Source organism: Cololabis saira, chromosome 3 (genome assembly GCF_033807715.1).
Source record: "Cololabis saira isolate AMF1-May2022 chromosome 3, fColSai1.1, whole genome shotgun sequence".
In the NCBI taxonomy this organism is placed as follows: domain Eukaryota; kingdom Metazoa; phylum Chordata; class Actinopteri; order Beloniformes; family Belonidae; genus Cololabis; species Cololabis saira.
The window spans coordinates 33,639,314-33,665,221 of NC_084589.1; the positions used below are offsets into that span (position 1 = coordinate 33,639,314).

Consider the following 25,908-nt stretch of genomic DNA (forward strand, 5'->3'; position numbering starts at 1 on the left):
AGAATGCAGAACACAATGCACAATGCAAATCCGTGAAGCAGCGAGACCGTGAAAGGTGAAACACGTTATAGCGAGGGATTACTGTATACCCGAGAAGAGAATCGAATTATTGAGTGAAGTGCGTTCAACTCTGCGACGCTAAGGTGGCGCTACACGCCTTTTCCCGGATTGGAAGCAGACATAGGACAACAAAACGCAAAAATATGGATGCCAACGATTTAGCACGTCTGTATTTTCATACATATTAAGCCTGATCACTTTGCAGGTAATATGCAGCAAAGTCTTCCTCCTCTTTTACTACTGTACTGTGGTGACACTGTGAGTGGTGTTTTTCCTGCTGTTCCACTCGTCACTAACGGAAGAGGGAGTCCCGGGGCAGACAATAGCTGGACTAACTGTGGTTTGCATATACATGCTGTAATAGCTTGAATTACAACCACATTATCTGTCTCTTATAGCTCGATAGCTCAAGAGCTCCAGTTCGGTTCGACTACAGCACCGACTGAGGTGTATACATGGCTTTTAAAACTTCGATATCAGTCGGACTAAGGCAATAATTGGATCATCTGTTAGTGCATGTAAACGTAAAAAGATATCTGTCCCTGACCAACCTCGACATCGACTCCCACTATGTCAGTGCGAACACAACTCTATAGTTTCACACACGGCCTCTGTAGGTTTAGTTGTGTCACATAGCCTGTAAATAGTTTATGACTTTTTCTTTCACATGTGCAAGTATTGCACCTGGAGAGGCTCTTACCATGTATTATCATGTATCATTTAAGCAAACTAGTATTTGGTCAGATTAGACTCTAGATTAGAAGTACATCTTTGATACAGATAAATGGGATTTTAATCAAGTGGGGACTTACATTGTTTCTATAAGAACTGGAAAAATATCCCCAAAGACTTAAGAAAATACTTTAAAAAGCACATATATGAAGGTTATAAATAGGTGATAAATACTTCCAAACATTTAAATGTTCATTGAATGTATTTTACAATAATAACAGTTTTCTTACAGTGAATAGTTGATTTAAATTTTCAAAACACTGCAACCCAGTTTAAGAAAAAATCTGCTTTATTGGTCCACAGCTCAAAACAAATTCAAGACTCAAAAATGTCCTTATTTCCTGAGTGAGACAATTTGTATCTTTTGCCGTATTATCTATACTTATTTTCTTCTGAAACATCATCAGTGCCAGCTGAAGATGAGCAGCTGTGACGGTGGGAGGAAAAACCTCAGAATCGGTAGATACAATTAAAAATATGTTACTGTTATGATGCAACGGGGTGTACTTTTAAGATGCTTTCTTAAGAAAGTGGAATTGTTCTAAATTAGAATTTGTGTCATTTTTCAGGACAGAGTCCATTTAGCTCCGGCCGGAGCTTCGGGAGCTGCGTGCTGGCCTGCGGTCCCCACCCCTGGTCATCCCGTTGCTGGCCCCCCCTTCTCCTCCCTTTTCTCTCTTTTGTCCTGCAGGTGGCCGTGGGTGGCTTGTAGCTTGCATTACGGAGCACAAGTCTTTTCCTGACCCTGCACCCCAACCTGGGACTTGCTGATTGGGCCGGAGCTTCGGGAGCTGTGTGCTGGCCTGCGGTCCCCACCCCCGGTCATCCCGTTGCTGCTTCCACCTGCCTGCTGTGCTGTTGCCGTCCCTGACCCACCAGTCTGGCCCTCGGCAGGAGGGTCCCCCCTGATGAGCCTGGTCCTGCTCAAGGTTTCTTCCCTCCTAAAGGGGAGTTTTTCCTTGCCACTGTTTGGCTTAAGGTTTTTCTCCCACTAGGGGAGTTTTTACCTGCCATTGTTTATGTAATAACTGCTCGGGGGTCATGTTCTGGGTATGGGTCTCTGTAAAGCGTCTAGAGACAACTCTGTTGTATTAGACGCTATATAAATAAAATTGAATTGAATTGAATTGAATTAAAAAGTTTCCTCCAACATTTTCGATGTTTATGGGTCTACAAGCTGAGCCTTGACATCATCAGACATGCTTTACATGTTTCCCACGTTGCACTGGACAAGCATGAACTGCCAAGTATTTACATTCAAACCTGACACACGTTGTTTTGAGAAACGGACAATATTTCATGGTGTAGCATTTAAAGTCCTGAGACATGAGGAGGTTGACAGGCCTAACAAAGAGAACATGACAACCAAGTATCTTCACGAAAAGCAATATCCAGAATATATAACCCTTGAAAACTCAACACTAAAAGAAAAAAACAAAACAAAGAAGGGACATTATACGGAAAAGAACATGAAAACCAACAGAAACTAAAAAAAGTTCGACCCCACAAATAGAGAAACAAACAGCCGTCAAATCCAGAGATAAGCAGCTTTGTGGTAAATCCCAATACAAGGGTTCACAGGGAGATGGGGGGGGGGCATCAGTGATTAAGAGATGGGACATGATGTCCCACATCAGTGACATGGAACATTGAAGCGGTTGAGATATGGACACATGCCCTAAATGCTGAATAGCATCACAGTTTCTAAGAAACACTTGTGCAATTTAAAATTTAGTCATTAAAATTATTTTTCTCTATTTGAAGAGTGAAGGATTTGCTGTAGCAACAGAAAAAAATGGATGCTGCTGATGTGCTCTGGGGCGGGACTGTCGGAGAGACGCTGCGTTCTCTGCGGTCTGCACGTTTGTCGCTGGCCACACCAGTGACCCCCCCCCCCCCCCATGCAGAGTCCATCCCGGAGTGACCCCCATCCAGCACATGCTCCAGTCAGGCACGTGCCCGCTGCCATCCCTGCTGCCTGACCACTTCAGGGAGGATGTTTTGTCTCCTCAAAGACACTATCCTCCACTCCTGAGCACAGTGCAGTTTTACTTTGTAATTTAAAAAAATGATAATGATAATTGTAATCTATATGGCACCAGTTCCACCATGATAGGGTCAAATTTGAAGAATCTACTGAATACTAGGATGTCTCAAATTGAGTGTAGTCCTTAATAAAAGGATCATGCATGGGCATATGGACACACAAAAAAGTCCCAGAAAAGTAAAAGTGTGTATATTAAACGTACCCAATAATGGATACTCGCATGTTCATTTATAACATGATTTTGAAGTGGAAGTTTCTTTGAAAGAAAAATCGTTCTTCCTTTATATTTGCAGCATCTAAGGAAAATAATACTAATTTCACTTTTAGTGGGTGTGTATGTTCCACGTCGCGTCTAATCAGCCGTGCACTCATGCAAGCTGCCTTGGTGGAAAGCTATATATGCGTGAAACACTTGGGTAGTATGTTCAGATCAGGTTCTCAAGAGCGAGGAACATGCATAGTCAAATGTAACGTGATAAATACAGTCAGGCATTTTTTTATTTTTTTTATTTACCCAAGCAAGCAATTTAAGAACAAATTCTTATTTTCAAATGCAGCCTGAACAAAGAGCATAAGCACTTGCATTGATGGATGTTTGGTCTGTTGAATCTTTTATTCATAAAATGTCAAAAAGGAGAGTATTTTTCTTTTTAGGTGTATATTTTAAACAATGTATTGTCACACATTCCTATTGACAGTGGAGGGATAAAAAGGGCAGAGTCCGGCATCTCTTGCATCATCTACCGCTTTATCGTCCCGTTTATTCCCATTTGGAAGCAGAACTCTACAAAGAAATCTCAGATGACCTCATGGTATTGACCACTTCTGAACATAAACATAACCTCCTTTTGTTGAAAGCTGTCCAAACACACCTATGGATCAACGCATCCACATTCTTCGCCAATGACCACCTCCCCGTTCTTTTGTCTCGGCGGCCCAGAACCAGGCCGATTACTGTGACGCATCACCGGATAACCAATGGGCGCGCTTCGTTTAGGGTCGCGTCCTCATGCCAGCATCCCCGAGATGGCAAAGCGTGATTTTTACCCAGTGATACGCGAGGCAGAGCGGGCGGGGAGGAGCTTGTGGCGTGGGCCGAGTGGGTGGGCACGTGGCGCCCAACGAGCTCCAGGACTGTCACAGGGCATCACGTCAGCCTGGGAGCAAGCATGCGCACTTTCTACACTCCACGCCCCGCAGGAGACAGAATGAAACCGACCTGAAGAGCAGCTTCCAATGTCAGCCCAATACTTGCAGCCACTGAAATACAGAACTACCTGGCCATATGAGGGAAGTACGGTGATTATTCTATGTGGGGAACATCCCTGCAACGTACAAATGTCAAACTGGGAAGATCTGACATGAAATCAGGCAATTTTACATCTTAAACCTTCCTGGAAGCTCAGTGTTGTCCGTTCCCCAGGACAGATGACAATACTGCCGTCACCTGGGACCTAAGGACTTTAACACGCTCTCTTACACCTTCTCTCTTTACCAACACACCTATATTGCCATGTAAGAGCCAGCTATACTCAAATAGATTACTCAAGAAAAGCTGTGATTGCACAATCACATTTTTGCAATTCACTATAAATTTAGACTTGCGTTTTCAGATGGCACAGCAACCCAGCTAAGAAGAAGTGAAAATAGCTGCTTCACTTCGAGACAGAAGACGCGTGCGACGAGCTGACCACATCCCGTTGCGTGCTGATGCGACCACAGATTTTTCTGATGCAGGAAGTAGTGTATCTCTGCAGCTGTGCCAACGTTGGGACCATCTAAACCAACTCAAAGACTTGAACCAACTCAAGTATGATCAAACAAACATACATTGCACGTCTTTTAAAATATTCACAGCTTTATTAAACCTTTACAAAAAAAATACAGTGATACATTCATCTATAAACAAGATGCAGTAATTTGGATTTGATTTAAAAAGGTCTGCACTCAGGCATTCCAGCAAATGTGTGCATAAGATCCTACGAGACAGGTTTTCATCAACGTAGTCACAAAACTTCACAGATTAAGACGATGAAAGCACAAGAACAGGTGGTGAGCAGTTCAAAGTCCCTTTGCAGATCCACTCTTCTAAAACTTTGTGCAAATAGTTGAATCTCAGACAGCCGACAGAAACAGTTTGCATGTACATACATTAACATTTGTGTGAATATGATCTCCTGATGTTTTCAGAAGGTTCTGAGAGGTTCTCTTGCTAAAAAAAAAAAAGAAGAAAAATCTAAATTTTTAACTCATTTTCCCATCCCCCTTTAATCCTTTTACGGGTCTTTCATCACTTCTTCACAAGGTACAGCTCAGATTTCCATTACAAAAGGAACTATTCTTATAATTTTACCCCTTTTGGACATATTTGGTTCACAGTTGAAGTTTTTCCACATAGTTCAATTAGTATTGGCCTCTTGCAAGCATGTACCTTTGTAATGACTAATGTTTAGACCCAGTTGGCAGCCAGCTGGTTTTAGTCCCCCACCCAAACCAGTCAATAAAACCAGTCCTCTCCACAACCCAGGCTGAGCCATCCCCACAAATCCCTGACTGGAGCGGCCCTGAAACCACCGTTAATGCTTGTGTGTGTGAGGAAACCCAGGATTTCAGTATCCGAGTGTGATGATGACTGAGGTGAGAAAAGTGCTATCAGAGGCTCTGCCGTGTCTCCACTTCTGATTCCTCGCTCCCTTCCCCTCCTCCAGTTCTCGTTGGTTCGTCCATCATCTCCTGTCGAGTCTCTTCAGGGTGCAGGCTGGGCGTGGACCTTCTCCGTCATCTGTCTGGCACTGTAGTAGGACAAACTCAAGCCCATGATGGCCAGCATCATGGCTATCTGGTTCACCGCTCGGTCCTGTGGCTGCGTCTGCACCTCACCGGCAACCTGCCTCTGTAGGAGAGAGGAGGGGAAAAAAAGACAAGGTCAACAGATGGAGTCAGAGCCGAGTACTGGATGAAGCTGCTCAACCCTTTTTTTTTTTTTTCTTTTGAGTCTCTCCTGCCCCAGACCAAACATTTGGCAAGAGCAGCCATTAAAAATTTAAGATGTTCTTTTTCCTCAAAAGAACACAATGTCCCCCCACACGAAGAAGAAACTAGATCTTACTACTCTGTTTTATAGTTAGTTTATCCTTTTTATTATCATAATTTATTCTCATTGTTTTATCTTAATGTTTTATCTAAATATTTTAGTCGTTATTTATGGTCTATTTTATACATTTTACTGTCTTAGTCCTTTAGTTTTTAATGTCTTGCTTTTTAGACATACTTTTAGGATTTTATGTTATGTTATACTTTTTAAACTCTTTTAGTGTATTTTATCCTGTTTTCTTGTAGCTTTTATCTCCAGTGTTTCCTCATGGGGAGCCTCCATGCTGGGAGTGACTCTGGCCTGCAGGGGGGTCGTCCTGGGGATGGTTCTGGCCTGGATGGTGGTGGAGCTCTGCACCACGGCTTCACCGCTGTGGTGTGGACTCCTCTATCCGTCCGGGCCGGGATGGTCTCTGTGGGCCCCCCCCCCCCCCCTTCTAGCTGCGGGCTATGAGACCTCCTGGCGTGGACGGCTCCCTGTTACCGTTTCCTCACCTGGATCCTCTGTGCCTAGCCATGTCTGCACCATGTGTCTGCGTGTGTCTATCTGTGTGTGTGCGGGGAGGGGGAGGGGGGGGGGGGGCACTAATACATTTTATGTTACATTTTTTTTGTATGAAAGGTGCTTTAAAAATAAAGTTTGATTTGATTTGATTTGATATACCCAAACCGATCCGTTTTTCCTAAATTTACATGTTCCAACATGTTAAAGCTGCTCGACGCGAGCCGTTTACATCCTGAAGCATTGAGATATCAAAGTCGACGATTTAACATCTCAGGCATCTGAGACAGCTGTCAACACTGCGTTTATTTAAAGAAGCATATAGGATGATTCAGGAGATGCGTGACTGATATTCCGAGTGGATGTGCAGCTTACATATGTTAGCGAGGTGCTAAAATATCTTACAACTGCAGCCCTACTGCCAACAAGGAAACATTTCACAGTTACACAGCTCTTACCCATTTCCTTCTTGGTATAGGTTATCAAATAAAATCAACTGAGCCCATCCTAGTTAGCATGCTGAAGTCAGTCAAGTCAATTCTCTTGAAATATAAACTAAAAAAAAAAAATAATAAAGTAGCATTCTGCTACAATTACACAGCAGGAGAGAGAGAAAAAAAAAAGACCCCCTCAGCCCACATTTTCACTTTTCATTGTTCTCTTACGGCGTATAATGGGACGTTTCTTTGTTTCTCAATTAGTGAAAATAAGTAAACGAAACTTCTGTACAATGGATGCGACATATGAACAGTCGCTGCTAACGAGGGGATTATTACGATGTCAGGAGGAACAAAAGGAGGCTGAGAGGAAGAAGTTTTACCAGAATGATTAGCGTCACCCCTAATTAAGCCGTGAAAGCAGATTTCAGGTGACAGCAGCACAAAACCCCTCATCTCTAAGCTGTTCGACCAGCAGATAAGCAAAGAATACGGTCCAGCGATGAACAAGTCGACAAATAAAAAAAAAAAAAAACAAACTCAAATTGAGTATTGAGAAACTATTCGTCCCCAGTAAAATGTAAGCTCAACATTACTTCTTCAGAAGGCTCAGTGGAGGAAGATTACAGATGGCGTGCCGTATGAAGCATCTGGGATTCATTTTGTTATCGAGAAACACATTTAAGATTGAATATAAATTTTCGTGCATTTACATTTTGAAAGCTCCAAGATCATTCGTACAGTGTTAAGTTGAACATACCTGGAGAAGGCGGAAGTATCCAGGTGTCAGCCTGCCCAGCCTGATGATCATGTTTGCAAGTTTGATGCAGCTCGAAGCTGGGGAAAGTGCAGGGATGGCTCACGATCTGAAAAAGAAAAAAGTGGCAACTTAGCGTTTCCATCCCAATCGTGATACATAAGCACGGTGCTGAACCTTTACGCAACCTAAATTTCAGCATTGGGTTATTGGTGTCAAAAGAGGAACAATCCAATGCTGCTTTCTACCGACTTGCAAATGAGCAACAGGCATCTGATTTCTGCGCAGGGAAGGATCGTCCCTCGCCTTGGGCCATGGCACAAAACACTGTGCATGACTGTCAATGTTATCTGAAACCATTTCAGATTTGTCTCTCTTGGCAAACTTGGTTCATTTCACACTTTCAAAAACAGGGAAGACCCCTAAATCCTCTACTCCATTATTAAATTATCAACCTTGAACGAGATCTGGGTCAGGGCAACAGAGCCTCTATTCATGCTGCGTCATAAACTGACACAGCAGAGAGAAGGAATTTCATGCAGATGGCCAGTATGATTTGAAGTGATGATATGGTGATGCATCACACAGCTGGACCATGATGCTTCAAACAAGTCAGATGGTTCTCAATCCAAAAATCAGAGTCACACAACCTTAAGCATCAGTGCAAACAGAAGAAAACATGAACTCATCTTCAAAAGCATCCAACCACTTTAGATGCACAAAATAAATTAGTTAGAAAATAGTTTTCCCATGACAAAACAAATTAAGTATTAAAAGGGTCATTTTTAGTTAATTTGTGAAGGGTTCCAGGGGAGGTGAGGAGGATGACTGGGGAGACGAGGAAACATGTGTACAGCATTAACGCGCCAACCTGGTTGGAGTTGCACCCCCAATAAGGAACATTTAATAAATCCGAGCTTTAAAGTTGGCTCCTCGCATCAGCAGTCGCATCTGAAAATGGTTGGGAATTTCTCACCTTCCACAAAAAAAAGGAAAGGATCAGTCCAACTGGCCACCAGGACCCTGTACTTCCCCCGCCGCACTTAATATCCCAACAGATGAAAAACAGTGAAGAACTGGAGTGAGAGCGTCTCCGCTGCGCTCCACCTTTTTATACCGCCCTGCTCTTACCCAACCAGATCTTCGGGCTCGCCTACCACACACGCCCACCTCTCCGACACATCCACACCGCTGTCTAAAGCCATTACTCTCAGTGGGTTGCTTTCCCAAACACACCCCTTCCACTTCCTTCAAAACAATTACAGCGAGATGTGATGTGCCCATTTAGTCATTAAATACATTAATGGAGGGGGGGTCAGAACCTTTTTAGAGCTTATGTTGAAGGATGCTTTTTTTTTTTTTTTTACACAGATCCCTATAAACCATCATAGAAATGTATTTATTTAAATATGGTTTTCACTTAATAAAACTGGCCAGTTTTAGCTGCTATTTAAATCCAGTCGCTGTTATATAACAAACTGCCATCAATGAACACATATGTAGCTCTGTTGGCTGAAGCCAAGATTATGTTTACCATTATGCAACCTGAGTTCACAGCATGAGATCCCGAAGGTCTGACCCTGTTTTTAAAAGCCGTAGTCATGAAGTCAACCCACCATATGGGCCAATTTCTTACAGTGAAGAGCTTTGTTTATGAATATATACATTTAGAAATAAAAAAAAAATCTGGTGACCAAGCAAGTTAGCAGCTGCGTTGCTGCATCTCACTTACAAGTAGCATTCTGGAAATAAAGTAACAGCACCCATTAAAAATAAAACCGAAAACTCAATCATCCCTCCTGCACCCTCATTAAAACGAACTGAAATTTATTTCCTTTAGCATCACTTGAGTTGTACCGACTGCTCGTTGGGCGCCACTGCGTAGGAATAGATTATGTTCACTTTATACAGTTTTGCCAGACAAGGATTGAACAACCAAATCACAGGGACTAAACTTAACTGGAAATTTGTGCAAAAAAAAAAAATTCCACCAGAACTGCGGAATTTGCTTCTGAAATGACTCATGTTTGGGGCCCAATCTCACCTGTTCTCCAAACATGCATGAAATATTTGAGCCCGGGAATGTGGAGGATGAGTCAGTGTTAGGGAGTAGTCCACCTTATGGTCTGTTTCAAGTTCAGGTGAATCACATGTGAACTATTCCTGTATACTGGGGAGTAGCATGAAAGCAGGAGGGTGTTTCCTCAGTTGTGCACATGTGAATGATACTCACCTGTGAGGATATTTCAAAATCCTCAGTTTCATACCAGCTGAGTGGCATAACTGAACCATCATTTCCATGATGGTGCAGACAGCTTAATCCAAACATTATCCAAGAATAAATAATTAAATCGCACTCAAAAAACACCACAGTAGAGATAAAACATCTTGCCATTTGAGGCTCTACGATATGAAAGTGGTTGAATTAAAGTCATCTCTCCAAAAGAAATGCTTTGTAAACACTCTGCACCAACGAGCCCCATAGCTCACCACAAAAGCAATTTGGACCCATAAAAATGTAATGGTACATTCTGTACTTTACACTGAACCACCAATGAGAATCCATCAACATTCCCTTCCAGCCATCTCAGTCCCGCCTCCCGTGTCACTTTATGCTCCACAATGGAGGCCCGTCTCCGTGCAGCGAGCGTTGCTAACAGCCTTGTGAAACGTTGAGGCTTCTGCAAATGCAGCACAACCATTGAGCGGGTGAAAATCTCCGGCTGCGTGAAAGCCGCCAAGGATTACGTCATCATTAAAATCGATTGTTTAGCGGTTGCATGCCACAGTAGGGGCGGCCTCCATATTCAAGACCCAAAAACATCATGATGAAATCATTATGGGTGGGGCTACAATTACTACTTTTTTTTTAATAGTGAAAAAACAAAAAACAGAGCGTTATCTAAATCATTTTCACTTTAAATTGCTTCACAACAGGAAAACCAGCATACAATGAGGCCAGAAAACTGGGACAAAAAAAAAAAAAACGATGAGCTCATTAGCACTAATAAAGTTTGTTTTTTTTTTTGTCCTCTCCATATAACAAGTCTATTTAAGGTCTTCACTGCTTCACATAAGATGACTTCTGTTTTGACCTTGAGCTACAAGGACAATATGGCTGCAACACAGAAACTAAAGGCGATGTTCAAGACTTAATTACTTTTTACAGGTTTTCTTTCCTAGGGACTAAATTTAACCAATTTAAATAAAAAATAAATTTTAAAAAAATTAACCAAGTTGAGCATCCAACCACATGCAAAATGCTAAACTGTGATGGTCTCTAGTGGAGACAACAGATGTTCAGAAGATATAATACCAACGTGCGTACCTGTAATTCACTTTTTTTTTCAGAAGCTATGCATGAATGTGTTTGTTAAAAAAAAAAAAACATGACATGAATTTCTAAAAAAAAAAAAAAGCCCAAAGTGAAAGATGCTCGGCTTCATTTATGAAACACAGCTAACACAACTGAAAATGATCAGAGGTTCCTTTGTCCTCTTGCAGCCACAGGAATTGTGGGACACAATGATCTCCTTTTTTTTTTTTTTTTTTACGAGGGGTGGTCTAGTGTTTCAAGCGTTAAAAGATAAACGAGGCGTTAAAGCTCCTTTCCCTTCTAATTTGGGTTATACAATCAGATCCCAAGAAGAAGCCAAGTTCAGATGAGCATCACATGGAAAAGCTTGGAAATCAAAATGAGCCAAATCTTAAGTTTAAGTACTATCAAGTTAAACTGTTTGACACTCAAGTCACCCACTAAGCGGATATAAAAGCACAAATCCAATTAAAGACTGTAAAGGTGTCCAAAAAAAAGGTCTAAACTTTAAATCGAGCCTGTAATTGGAAAAGATTAAAATCCTGGCACCCTTCCTATTCAATTCTTAAAAGAAGAATATTTGATCAAAAACAATTTTGAATTACGCAAGTGCATTTTTAAATGTTGACCGTAAAGCCCTGATCAAAAAGAGACCCCATCTGTTCTGCGTTTCCTACAATGGATTGGTACAAAATGTACAGAAGGCACACAGGCAGCCTATTCTACGGGTCAAATTCAGACAAGCACCAACTAAGGTGAAACTCGACAAACTTGATGGATCCTGCAACATATTAAGATCAACTTTCAAAATGTGCTGAAATTTCAGATGTACAAGCAGCACACAAGTCATATCAATATCAAAAAGGTGCACGAGGTGAAGAGAGAGGAAAGAGGAGAAATGAAAGATAACTTTGTTCTATTTGGGTATTTGTCTTTGGGGCAGCTGTGTTTCAGTAGGTATAAATATTGAAAGATAACCATCTTGCAGTCAGAAGGTTGTCTTGGTTTGATCTCCAACTTCTAAAACAGTTCACATGTTAAAAACAAGAGAATATGCTGAAAAACATACATTATTAAACAGACTGAAGAAAACAAAACGTTCCTATACAACAATTGATGCATATAGGAACTTTTACTCCAAATCAACTGCTCAGTGTCAGATATCAAAACTTACTTTAGGTAATATCAAACAACTGCAGCTGTCCCATAAAATACAGGGAGACTGTACTGTATATGCTGGCTCAGCTGTTCGTTTTAGGGATGCTTTGCCCTTTAAACTGTCTGGCATCAAAATGTATTAACTTGTATTTCACTTATTTTAGTCTAAAAAAAAAAACAAAAGCTCAGAACTGTTTTTGTTATCTGAAAAGATAAACGAATTGTTTGTTTCCATATAATTTAATTAGAAGCCACGCGTGTTTGTGGCCACGTGACCAAACTTCAGCGCGCACTGAGTTATATATCAGAGGGAATGAAGACGGAAATAAAATTGTATAACTGAGGCAACAAAAAGGATGTGTTTCTAAGTTGTGTGGGGTTTTTTTTTGTTTGTTTTTTTTGTTTGTTCTTTACTGTAAACTAGAAAAGTGAGTAAAGTGAAACGCCGGGTGCTTACCTGCCGCTTCTCGGGGGGTGGGAGCTGCTTTGTGGACGCGCAGCCGGAGTTGGAGTGAGACGCGCAGCGGGCTCGCTCTTTGAAGTCTCCCATGTTACGTATGGATGGGAGGGGGCGTGGCGGCCCAGGGCAGCGCACACGCCGACAGCGTTCATGCCAACTACATACAAGAGCACGTTTTGTTCCACATATGTTCCTCTGAAAAAGCCACCCGTCCCCCCAGGCTAGTTAAAGCGTAGATAAATACAGACCGGTCTCAAAAACATTAAAGTGGTCCAGAGTGCACTGTGAATTAAAAGCAGAGACGTGCAGAGACATTTGGAGGGGCAAGTGCTGAAATTTAAAAAGGGACACATGGAACACAACTTTAATTTCCGACAATAACTTTTTACGTTGTTACATTTTAATACAAAACACTGTTTTGTACCTGCTCTGAACTTCTTACCCACGACAAATACCCCGTATTATAATAACAAACTAAAACTAATGGAAAAATACAAAACTATAATAACTCTGGATAGCCACTAATCAAAACTAAAGTAATGACAGAAAAACATTACAGATCTGAATCAACATAAATAACTGGTACATGTGCTCATGCACGTGCAGAGGGGGGGTGGAGGGTGCCCAAGCAAAGGCCTTTGAAAAAAAAAAAAAAAGGCCTTTGACAGAATGTCATGTTCTGGGTCTCTGGAAAGCGTCTAGAGACAACATCTGTTGTATTAGACACTATATAAATAAAATTGAATTGAAATTGAATTGAAGGGCACTTTGGGCATCTGAGCAAAGGGGGCGGGTGCTTGGGCTTAATGTTGATGTATAGCACTTTGAATGACCTTGTGTTGTATTGTGTTATACAAATAAACTTGCCTTGCCTAATATGATAAGAAAAGGGGTAAAATAACAAAAAGCACAAGTTGTTTAAGTAAAAAGTAATGTTTTTAGGCCTGATTTAAAGGAGCTGACAGTTGCAGCAGACCTCAGGTCTACAGGAAGTTTGTTCCACCGGTGAGGAGCAGAATAACTGAACTGCCTCACCTTGCTTGGTTCTGGTTCTTGGGACACACAACAAACCAGATCCAGATAAACCTCAGGGGTCTGGGAGATTCATAGGAACTAACAGATCAACCATGTATTTTGGTCCAAGACCATTCAGTGCTTTGTAGGCCAGCAGTCAGATTTTAAACTCTATCCTTTGACTCACTGGAAGCCAGTGTAGTGATTTCATGACCGGTGTAATGTGGTCCAGTGTTATATAAGTGTTGTCTGGAGCGCTTTTAAGGACTCACTCAAAGTCAAAGATGTGACCATGTTCAAATGTACATTATTTCAGCCCTCTTTAGTTGATAAGTGGCACGGAAATGTCTCATTTCACATGCAGCTTTTGTGTCAATATGGAAAAGCCATAAAAAGCCCATTCCTAACACTTTCAGTTAATCCCTCCTGAGGTTTCTAAGTACCTGTAAAACCTTACTTAAATCCTCCCAGACAGCTGATTAAACCAAGAACCATCAAAAAATAAAAACATCAATTTAAGGCTGGACTTATCTCTCGAAAATTGGCTTAATCACCATTATTGTTTGGTGTCTTATCTTGATATGTCTCACTGAGCATTTCAGTGTGTTCAGTAAGAGCTGAAACAAGACCAACTGTGATAACAGCAGCAAAAAGCAATCATGTTTCTTACCCCTTGCTGAGATGTCTGTGTGCTGTTCCTAATATCCAAATAAATACTTTTCAGAAGGTGGTATAAGCTGAAATAAGTTTTCTTACCCATGTGGATTTACACTGAATGGTCCCCCAGTGCGGCTCTCTGGATCCACTGGGATCATATGCATTCCTCACTCCGGGGGGTAAGCATAATACAGACTAAAAAAAAAAACATCAACTCACTCTCACGTTACTGCAGAAGGGGAAACTGTCCAGGATATTGAAAGACCTCTTGCTCATGTAAGTTTGTCTTTAATACAGGTCTCGACAGCTAAAAGATACAACACAAGGAGGCTTGAATCAAGCTGATGTTGGTCTCTGATTGGGTCAATCAACTTGTTCCATCATGTTGTCAGTTTAGTCGGTCTAAAGGATGAATTTAGTCTGGACTTTTGCTTTTTGTTTCTGCCTATGTACCTCCCCAGCAAGTCTTGGCCATTGCTGCAGCTAACCTTACTGCCTGTTCAAGTCCTCACATGCTTTAGGCACTCACCTTTGACCCAGACCTCACCAGAAGTGGAGCAGCAAACATAAGCGCTTACTTAAAAGTCAGAGTGGGCTAAATATAGAAATGCATCAAGCTGACCAGATGGTGATCAGAATTCGAGGATTTTTGTTTGATCGGCTCTGACCAGAATCCCCCAGTGTTTATTTTACAATACATGCATTACATGCAAAGCCTTGCATATTTAATTTTTTATTCATTTGAGCAGGCAGTAAAAGTGTCCGCTAAGAAGCTTCCAATACTGAGATATCGAAAAAAAAAAAATTAATTGGGGCATTTATTATTGAAAATAAATAAATGCCCCAATTAGTAAGTCCACATAGCTTCAAGACCACGTTCTTAAAGTTTTCCACAACCTGTGAGGCAAAAAAAAACTCTTAGAGGAACAACAACCGACGCATTTGAGAAAACAAACAATAAGAAAATTAAACCAGCATCAGCTCGGAGTTATGACAACGAAAAAAGATGAAGAGGTTCAGAGCGCATCCATCAGAGCACGCAGCCGGCAGCTTCTGCTATTCTTCGTCGTTGATTAAGTTAACGCAGGCAGTTGATTGTTGTTCCGAGAAGGAAAACTAGAACTGGCCAAACTTGGTATCAGCTGGTAAGACCTTTAAGAAAATAAAAAATGAGTTTGTTCAAAGGAATGTGACTTACCCAACCACCCACTGATCATGTGATCAAACAACATTATGGTCAACAGGTTGAACAATACAAACAAGACCAAGGCACCAGACTGGGGCTCGTTCTGGGCTCACATCACATTGCCTGATGAGTCTACAGTATGAATACCTCCCTCCGATTGTACCATATCCAGCACTGTAATCCACTGTATGAATCTGCTTTCCAGCTATGGAACCATCTATATGCTCTTTACAAACAGTAACGCTCACGCTGTATCTTTACTTTATTTTGGTTTTGCTTTGACACTGATATTACATGTAATGTATATAATAAGAAATGTCTAACAATGTAAAGTTTTGTACTGTCAAACACCAAAGACTAAGAAATAAAAACTTGAATTACAAAAAAAAAAAAATTGTGGAATATTGGAGAAGGGGTAGGAATAATAAGTTTTACATCTTCCTACCCCTTTTCAGACATGTTAAACAGGATTTATGTGTTATGTTTATTAGTTGTGTGCATATATATATATATATATATATATATATATATATATATATATATATATATATAGAGAGAGAGAGAGAGAGAGAGAGAGAGAGAGAGAGTGAGAGAGAGGTAGGTATGTGCACATTGAGTATACATTTATTTCATATACATATATATATATATATATATATATATATATATATATATATATATATATATATATATATATATATATATATTTACTGTATATCCTTTTGTGTGTACATTAATTGAAAAAAGATTCATTTATTTATATACATTTATTTACAAGGGATTCTATATGCTCAAAATGTGTGTGTATGCATGTATGTATATCTGTATATAGATAGATGGATTCATACTAGTGTTAACGTTGTTATGCCTTATACAATGATCTTGATATGTCTGGAATGAATCAATAAATGAAATGAACAGAACATTAATGGAACTTGTGGTGGAATTGTTTCATCAAGTATTGTTGCTGTGGTCTATAATGGACTTCTTTTATTATGCTGTTCTTCCACATGACTTCCACATTAGCTGGACCTGCTGCCTGAGAGGGGTTATGTGGCAAAAATGATGCAGCTAGAATATAAAACTGACAAGACATGTCTGTGATGGTGTGTTGAAAATGATCAACAATATAAGTAATAGTACTCTGTATTCTGTGGATATGGATGTAGACTAAAAAATGGCTATGAATCACATCCTGAGTGGCTGCAAGTTAAGTTGTCACTTAAACTTTTTAATTTCTTCTGCTAATGCACGCGAGGGACAAAGCTGTGGAGGAAGAATCTACATTTTGAGGCCAAAAACTGCTTCAGTGGAAGGATATAATGTGGAAACTGGAAAAACAGCTATCAACTTGTTAACACCGAGTCTGTCCGAAATTGTGCATTAATCAAGTGCAATGTGAGATTTTTTTAAAATTATTATTTAGTTAATGTTTTGAATGTGTTTTAAAACTGAATTTTTACACAAAATAATAGACAAACACTGGATATACAGATTTATGAAGTGATTTACAGATGGGAAACTCACACAAAGCTTCTATATTTTAAAGATGCATGTGTTTTGGTTGTTTATCTTAAATGAACATGTAACAGGAAAAAAAGAAGTCACTACCACACCATGGGCCATATATAACTCACTGAGTTATAAAACCAACCAATGGTCCACAGCTAATGTTTACAAACACAGCCTACGCGTCATATCTGACCTACTTTCATGTGTAAAGGCTGATTTATGGTTCCGCGTTACACCAACGCAGAGCCTACGGCGTATGTTACGCAGCGACGTGCCCGTACGGTGCGCGTCGCCGTAGGGTACGGCGAAGGCTCTGCGTCGATTTAACGCGGAACCATAAATCAGGCTTTAAGAACAGAGGGACACCCCAGCAGGAACAGAGACGCACATGCCGCTCATCTACAGCGGTGCAGCACTGCCCCCTGCTGGCCGCACGGCGCAAAGACACCAGAGGCTCCAACCTTTAGGTACTGTACAACCAGAGGTGTCAAGTAACGAAGTACAAATACTTCGTTACCTTACTTAAGTAGAAATTTTGGTTATCTATACTTCACTGGAGTAATTATTTTTCAGACGACTTTTTACTTTTACTCCTTACATTTTGACGCAATTATCTGTACTTTTTACTCCTTACATTTTAAAAACAGCCTCGTTACTCTATTTCATTTCGGCCTTTAAAAAAAACTATCCAGTTAAATTGCGACATCCAGATAGAGTGAATTTGGTTGTGGTTGTTTCAGATGTTCTTGTCCAGTTTTGTTCTTACATCCGTTCCCTCAGATTCCTGCAACTAAACTTGGATGTACATTCCAATAAAGGTTAGGATAAATGATAACATGCCTCTGAAGTTTGACTTTTTGCACCATTACAATACTTATAGGCAACTAGTCGTCATATCTTCTGCTCTCTGAAACACATGTTAATGCTCAATAGTACACATATATGGTTCTTTAATATATTTGCATTATACTAAGATTCATTCATTTTCAATGGCTTTTGTCCTTAATGGCTTTTTTCCACCTTACATTACTTTTACTTTTATACTTTAAGTAGTTTTGAAACCAGCACTTTTATACTTTTACTTGAGTAAAAAAGTTGATACTTCAACCTCTACAGGAGTATTTTTAAACTCTAGTATCTATACTTTTACCTGAGTAATGAATGTGAATACTTTTGACACCTCTGTGTACAACAGGGGTCCTCAAATCCCCTGAAGATATTTTTCATTTATTTTGGATTGCTCTTTCACTACAACATTATGGGTCCATATCTGTAATTTGATTTGTGTTTGTGTTGAACCACATTTCTCCCTTTGCTTTGAACATGTATTGTTTGGCTTCATTGACTATCCTTCTGTCAAAAAAAACTATTTTATATTATTAATCTTATTACACTTCTGACAAAATTGTTTATTCATAAATCCCGGTATAATCAGTACTGGAGTTGAGGGGGGATGAGGGGGGATGGCATCCCCCCCTGAAATAAAAACAGTAAAAATCATCCCCCCTGTAAAACTGCCATCCCCCCATTCCATCCCTTATGTCATTTCATCAATGAATGTGGTTTTACTGCTATTTCAACATTTAGAGTCATCACCAGAAAAATAACACCATAAAAATAACTTATTTGACAATTTTCACCTGTTTCAAGTAAATTTTCACTTGAAATAAGTAGGAAAATCTGCCAGTGGGACAAGATTTATCTTCTCATTACAAGTAAAAAAAAAATATTGTTCCCCTGGCAGATTTTTCTACTTATTTCAAGAGAAAATCTACTTGAAACAGGTGAAAATTGTTGTTTTTTCCAGTGATGAGTCTTGTTTTAAGTGTAATAAGATTTTTTACTAAAATGAGACATTTTAACTAGAAATAGGACAAATATTCTTATTTTGAGTTTTTGCAGTGATCCATTTTACTGTGAAGGACAGAGACATATTGATAAGTTCAGAAAACTGTTTTTTATTGTTGTGTTTTGATGTATTTGATGTAAGCCCAGTGGATATTTAAAGCTTACAGAAGGCTGCATTTAACTGCTGCTATGTCATTTCTGCAGGTGTTTTGGTCAGTGCTATTATTTGTAATATATTATATTATTTGTAATGAGCACAAATTATCTGTCCCCATATGATAAAATCCACCATCCATTTTTACAACTCGAGTACTGGGTATACTAATCAAAAGCCTCTTTTTTGTATTTTTGAAAATGAGGTCAAACAATACATTAGAACCATTAGTCTCTCCACCAATGCAAAGACCATCAAGACCTTAAGTTTATGTGCTCTTTTCAATGTATTTTTGTAGTTCATTGTTTCATTGTGTCCTGATTTTCCTGAGTGTATGTCTCCCCCTGGCGGTTGTATTGTGCTGTTTGCATCTTGTCTTTCAATTAAAAAAAAAACTAAAAAAACAGGGGTCCTCAATTCCGGTCCTGGGTCGGTGTCCTTCATGTTTCAGATGTTTCCCTGCTTCTGACACAAACGACTGTGTCATTAGCAGACTTGTGCAGACCTTGATGACATGCTGAGGATGAACTTTCATTAAAATCAGGTGTGGGAAGCACTGAAAACATGCAGGACCCCCACCCTCAAGGACTGGACTTGAAGACCCCTGCTGTGCAATAACTGCAACTGCTACTTAACAGCTTTCAGATGAATACAAGACAAAGGACAAAGCTGCTCTAAACTAAGATATCTAAAGTTACAACTCACACTATTGTCCATCTAGGAATGGGGATGCACTGTGATGATGAAGAGAAGCTATCTGCTAAACTTGTGCCTCTACAGGACTAACTCAGAAAATTAGAATATTGTGATTTTCTGTAATGCAATTACAAAAACGTCATACATTCTGGATTCATTACAAATCAACTGAAATATTGCAAGCCTTTTATTATTTTAATATTGCTGATCATGGTTTACAGCTTAAGAAAACTCAAATATCCTATCTCAAAAAATTTGAATATTCTGGGAATCTTAATCTTAAACTGTAAACCATAATCAGCTATATTAAAATAAAAGGCTTGCAATATTTCAGTTGATTTGTAATGAATCCAGAATGTATGACATTTTTTTTTTTTTTTTTTAAATTGCGTTACAGAAAATAAAGAACTTTATCACACTATTCTAATTTTCTGAGACAGTCCTGTATAAGTGTGTGTTGATAGTCAGTTAATCACGTTAATTCGTTAAACAGCACCTGCTGCTACTTCAGATTCAAATCGTGAGTATATTCATGTTTTGCTTACACATCTCATCAGTCATGGCATTATTGTAAAGACGTTTTTGTTCTCATTTTATGGTGATTGTTGTACCTGATTTTATCTGTACGGTGACCTTGAGTGTCAGAAAAAGGCGCCTATACATAAAATGTATTATTACTTACAGCGTATTACATTACATACAGGCAGTTTAGCTTAATTCTCTGACCATAAGACTGAGTCTGGAGACATGATAACCCATCATGACCTGATATAAAACGTCTAAAAATGACTTGTTTGAATAGGACTGCAGTTGTACGCCTGCCTTTGATCCAGACCTACGGAGCTCCAGCAGGTCCCTGTGACCCTGAGCAGGAATGTTAAGTTTCAGATAATGGACAGACGACCAAGTTTCTACTTCATGTTTCCCTGATAACTCTATTAACCTTTCCCTTTGCCGAGTTAACAGGTCAGTCATTTAATTATTCCAGTCTTTTGCTTTTTCAATTGTTTATAACTCACAAAATAAGGCACAAAACACCATTTTCAAGATTTTTATTTAAGAACATTTAGGTCAACCACTGTGGTCAGAAAGATTTCTCTTCCTCTAACAGAAACATAACTTAACAAAAAGTTTTTTTATCTGATGACCAGATTTACATCATCTATGTTTTTTTGGGATCTATCACTTTGGAGCTAAAAACATAAGTTTTCTGTGGCATTTTAACGACTAGATTCTTTTTTTGTTGACATGCACGTTTTCAAAACATTTGATAAGCAATTGTTTAATTAGTTAAACGTTGAAATACAAGAAGATAAATGACAAAGTTCCTATTCTCTTTAAAATTTTACTATGCTTTAGCTGCCTTATGTTTAAAATTAGATTATAAATCCAATGCTGTTTCTCAGCAGTTTAAAATAAAATAAAATAAGATAAAAAGATTAGACAAACTATAAATGCCACGTCTACAAGATATGGACGGTAATCGTTTTTAAATTGATATAAAATGAAAATGAATGTGAAAACAGAGTTTTGTTACATTAAGTGCAAGCCCAAAACAAACCTATAAATGACATTTGTAATATAAAACTTGGTAAAAAATACTTATTTAAAACTGTACAATCACCAAGTACACAGAGAGAGCACATCAACTGTTCATTTGGCTTCGGTGGCTTCAGCCTTCGGCTCCTAAGGATAGAAAAATAGCAGGTTAGATAGACAAAAGTTGTTTGGTTTTTTATTTCTTTAAGCTGAATTCAACCAAGGACCCTCAACTTTCTGAGACAGGTTCAGTGTGCAGATGCAACTCTAATCTAAATGTTTTTGGTTTGAATTTTAGAACATAATTATTTTATTTATTATTTCATTGTTCTTTTATAATTGAGATTTGCTATGAATGATTATAACACCTAGATCAGATTAAAAACTCCAATAAAACGCCAATCAATGAAGGGTGTTTGTGGTGTTTATGAACTATAGGAGAACCTTTTCCTCCTCAGACAGACATACCTCAGCTTTGCTGTTGCCATTCTCCGCTGGCTTGGCCTTCTTTGCTTTGGGTGCCGCCTTCTACAAAAGATGGTAATAACATATTTACAACTGTAATATCTTTAATTAAACATAAACACTTATTTTTTTTCCTTTTGCCCTGGAGAGAAATATTTTATTTAAATTCAAAGAACTCATTTGGTTTCATAGGAAGTTTATTGAGCTTAACATAAAGCAGACAGTCATTCTCAGCTCATATGACCAAATTTTATACCTTTGCGACAGCTTTTTTCTTGGTCTCCACTGGTGCCGATTTAGGTTTCTGCAAAACAAGAAGATATTAAAAATTAGTCAATATAACGTCACTCAAGAAAAAGGTACAGTTTCTTTAAAATTATGAAAAGTAGCGATGTCAGACCTATTACTCAATAATTCTGAATTAATATTGTAAGCACAAAACACTGAAAACAGCTTCCAAGGCTCAATCGTGTTCTGCAATGTGATAACTATAAATGTGATGACAGTTTCATGAAAGATATGTGATCTATGAGCAGTGATTGATTATGCACGTTTCTCATTTGGGATGCTGTTATCAGGAAACTACCAAATAGTTGAGAATCGAGAGCAATTACACAGCAGAAACAGCCTAAACTGATTACAATATTGAGTTTTATTCGGGGCTTACCAGTGCCAGTCGTGGAGAGGTTCTTCTTTGCTGGTGATAGAGAAGGGGAAAAGGCTCGAGTGTGAATGAAAATGGCCTAATTGAAAATAATAATAAATAATGAAATAATAAATTCAAAATACAAAAAATCTCATCTTAATAGCAAACTGGACAAATGGCACAATTAAAATCCTATTAAATTAATAAAGCAGCAACAACTATCAAACAAAAAAAATGATAAAAACTGATTTATTTAACGGTTGAACAATTGTGAAAAACTTTAAAATAGAGTATGCATTCAATAATAGAAATTAAAAATTAATTATTTGTGACAAACCTCGGGGGGAACCGTTGCCTGCAAGAAAAAAAGAAAAAGAAAAACATTGTTAAAAGTTTTAATAAAGCATTGCATGCAACAACTAAAGCAACACAAGAGGTTTAATCAGTAAATTATACTATGCGAGAAAATATTGTGCAGACAGAAGCAAGAGTCAAGTTGAGAAACTTTGACTCCGATGCGGATCTGGGAGCGAACAAAGAGCTTCCCGCGCATATTTGAATTCAAATTTGGGCAGTCCTGTCACCATGACACCCCTTTGGCGCCTTGACAGCTTCCTTTGTTTTGTATCAGTGCGCGCCTACAGACAGCTGTAGGGAAACTGATAAGATTACTTCTTTACTAATCTGTAGCGACACAATAAAACCTGCAAAACGCGAGAATGCCGCTCTTTTAAGAAAACCACAAGCACATTTAGATTGAGATTTCTTTTTTTTTTTTTATAAAAAAGAGACATATTTCGTTTTAATGAGTATATTTTGACTTTTGTTTATATTTTTCCATTTTATGCATTGCAACATAATATGCACGTAAGAAAAAAATACAAGAAGAATCCTAATTATTACGGTTAATTACCACAAATGTAAATACTAGGTTTTTTTTGGAAGGAAAAAAAAAACTCATTCGCGCCATATTATAATAATAATCTAGTGCGACTTTTAACATATCAGAAAAATAGGAAAAAAAGGCATATAAAAAAATCCTGACCAAATATGAGTGGGTTTTTATTCAACATGCACTAGAAAGCCATATTTTCTGAAACCAAACGGAGAAAAATAAATCAACTCCCCTCCCCCCACTCCTTCCTCAAATTCGCAGCAGGCTGCACTCGAAGCTCATTTAAATACTAAAAACACTCCACCATTCCTGTAGGTTAAATTAAATCCCATGTTTTCTGCTAATTCTGAATATAAAAAGTAATTCCCTGAATAAAAAGCGGTTTACTGCGTACGACCTGTCAAATTGCGCCCAGCCTACTGCCAGGGAGGGAAAAGACAGGCGATGCCAGAAATTGTGCACGATGCAACATTGAAGACTTGTCTCCAAACGACGCATAACTTGATGCAAAAATCGATATTTAGTGTGCAGACGCTGGGCTGTCGTGCGTTTCTGCATATTTTACTTTGCTGTCAAGTACGGAGGCTTAACAAGATGCTGGTGCGGGGCTGTGCTGTCAGACCGCCATTGCTGTGGCGCTTACTAGGGATGATGACGTTCATCTGATGCAGAAACATCCAACTACCTCCACCAAAACCATGCAAGCACCGATCTCACGCTTAGAATTAAAAAAAAATAAATATAAAAATAAAAATACCTTACCTTTGCCTTTCCCATGTTTTTGGATGGAAATACACAGAAGGTTAAAAAAAAATATGGTCGTTAAAACAGTGTTTTTTGGAGAGAGGACACGGGACAACCGATGACTCGCTGCGTAAAATGGCGAATGTATAATGCAAACGAATGTTTTTGTAGTTTATACAGTGAAATATAAGAACGAAACCGGTTTGAACCGGTTTTGTATTTCGACGATTTTCATTGGAGGAGAAGGTGACACGTGGTTTGAGGCGCCACCCATTTGTTAAAGCGGCAGGAAGCGGGCTGGTAAACTACCGATCTGCGCCGCACGGGGGCGCTGTGTGGACGCTCTGTGGTGGTTAAAATGCAGATATAAATAAATAAATAGAGACAAAAAGCGGGAAATCGTACGTATTGTTGGGATTTTATGAAAGTGTTTAAAAGGTTTCTTTCTCTATTTGCAGGGTCATCTCCTGTTTTATGCTCCTATTTTGTTATGGTTTTTGTTTTGCCTGATTTTGAAAATATATGAAAATGTTTTTACTTGTATTTTAAAATAACAACCCCTTTTGTTTGTTTTGTTTTGTTTCATTTCTATATATATATATATATATATATATATATATATATATATATATATATATATATAGATATATATATATATATATATATATATATATATATATATATATATATATATATATATATATATATATATATATATATATATATATATATATATATATTGTACATGGCTTATACTTGATGACAACATTCCACTTCATGTTTATAATGTATGAATGTCCTTACGAGAAAATGTTATGATACTGTGTTATTGTATGTTCAATAAAAAAAATAAAAAATAATAAAATAAAAAAAAATCTCCTGTTTTATGACTAGAATCAGAATCAGAAAGTTTATTGCCAAGTAGTAACAATAACACACACAAGGAATTTGTTGTGGTGATTGGTGAAATACAAAAGAATAAATAATATTAAAAGAAAAAATGAACCAAATATCTGGTTTTAAAGTGCCGGAGTAATGAATCTACATGGTTATCTGACTAGGCTGTTAAAATAGTAGATATTTTCTCTGTTTCTTTAGGTGAAGACAATGAAGAGAAACATATGTTTTAACACTGATGGGTCTCATCAGAATCAGAATCATGTTTATTTGGCCAAGTCAGGTGAAACAAGACAGGGAATTTGACTTAGTTATTTTCGCTCACTGTACAGTAAATAGACAAATGACAGCTCTTATTAACATACAGTTTTAGGAGAGGTAGACATGGTTATTGAAAGGTGCATTGTTACAGCATATGATTGTGGTTATTATTATTATTATTATTATTATTATTATTGCACAGTGTTGATTACTCTGAGACTCTATGAGTGTTGAGAGTTCATCAGAGCAACACGTTATCTGGGTTGACATCTCAAGTAGGAAGCAATAAATAAATATGATATACGGCTGACAGTCTGACATATTTGGCAGCTGGCTCCACCGATGAGGTTCATGTACAAGAACACCTCCCTTTTTAGTATAAATATTACTGGCTGGATGCCCACTGTGTGCATTTCTCTCTTGCCTCTGTGGTTTGAGAGAGGTTTACCTCCGGCTGGGAAACATTGTGCATGATATAATAAAAGCTTGTAGTAACATTTGATTCTGTTCACTGGTTTTCTTATGGTGCACCAGACAAACGAACACGCAGATCTTTCAGTATAAACAACTCAAAGATCCAATATTGACCAAAAAAAGTATTATAGGGCCGCTTCAATGTGCATGTGGGTGTGAATGTGTATTGAGTATCAGTGTGTAGTTGGATGTGAATGTCTGGTTAAAGCGAGCGGCCCATGTACTGAAGCTACAGTCCTTCTGCAGCGGTCGCAGGTTCGAGTCCTGGCCTGCGGGCCTTGGCTGCACGTCGTTCTCTCTCTCTCTCTCTCTACCCCTTCCTTCCTACACTTTAAATAAGGGTTGCTTCCGTTGTGGG

At 38.7% G+C, this 25,908-nt stretch overlaps 2 long non-coding RNA genes across 3 annotated transcripts; both read right to left on the reverse strand.

Moving 5' to 3' along the window:
* Positions 1–4,677: 4,677 nt before the first annotated feature.
* LOC133441096 (uncharacterized) lies at positions 4,678–12,614 on the reverse strand. 2 transcript variants are annotated; one of them, XR_009782395.1, is made up of 3 exons: positions 12,560–12,614; positions 7,632–7,737; positions 4,678–5,732 (listed from the first exon to the last, which is right to left on the reverse strand). It is a non-coding gene; the product is annotated as an uncharacterized LOC133441096 (long non-coding RNA). The 2 variants fall into 2 exon arrangements; XR_009782394.1 differs by lacking the exon at positions 12,560–12,614 and adding an exon at positions 8,605–8,723.
* Positions 12,615–20,666: 8,052 nt separating this feature from the next.
* LOC133437440 (uncharacterized) lies at positions 20,667–24,095 on the reverse strand. The gene is made up of 6 exons (XR_009780888.1): positions 23,937–24,095; positions 22,617–22,634; positions 22,301–22,330; positions 21,890–21,937; positions 21,637–21,696; positions 20,667–21,315 (listed from the first exon to the last, which is right to left on the reverse strand). It is a non-coding gene; the product is annotated as an uncharacterized LOC133437440 (long non-coding RNA).
* Between the last annotated feature and the right edge of the window lie 1,813 nt (positions 24,096–25,908).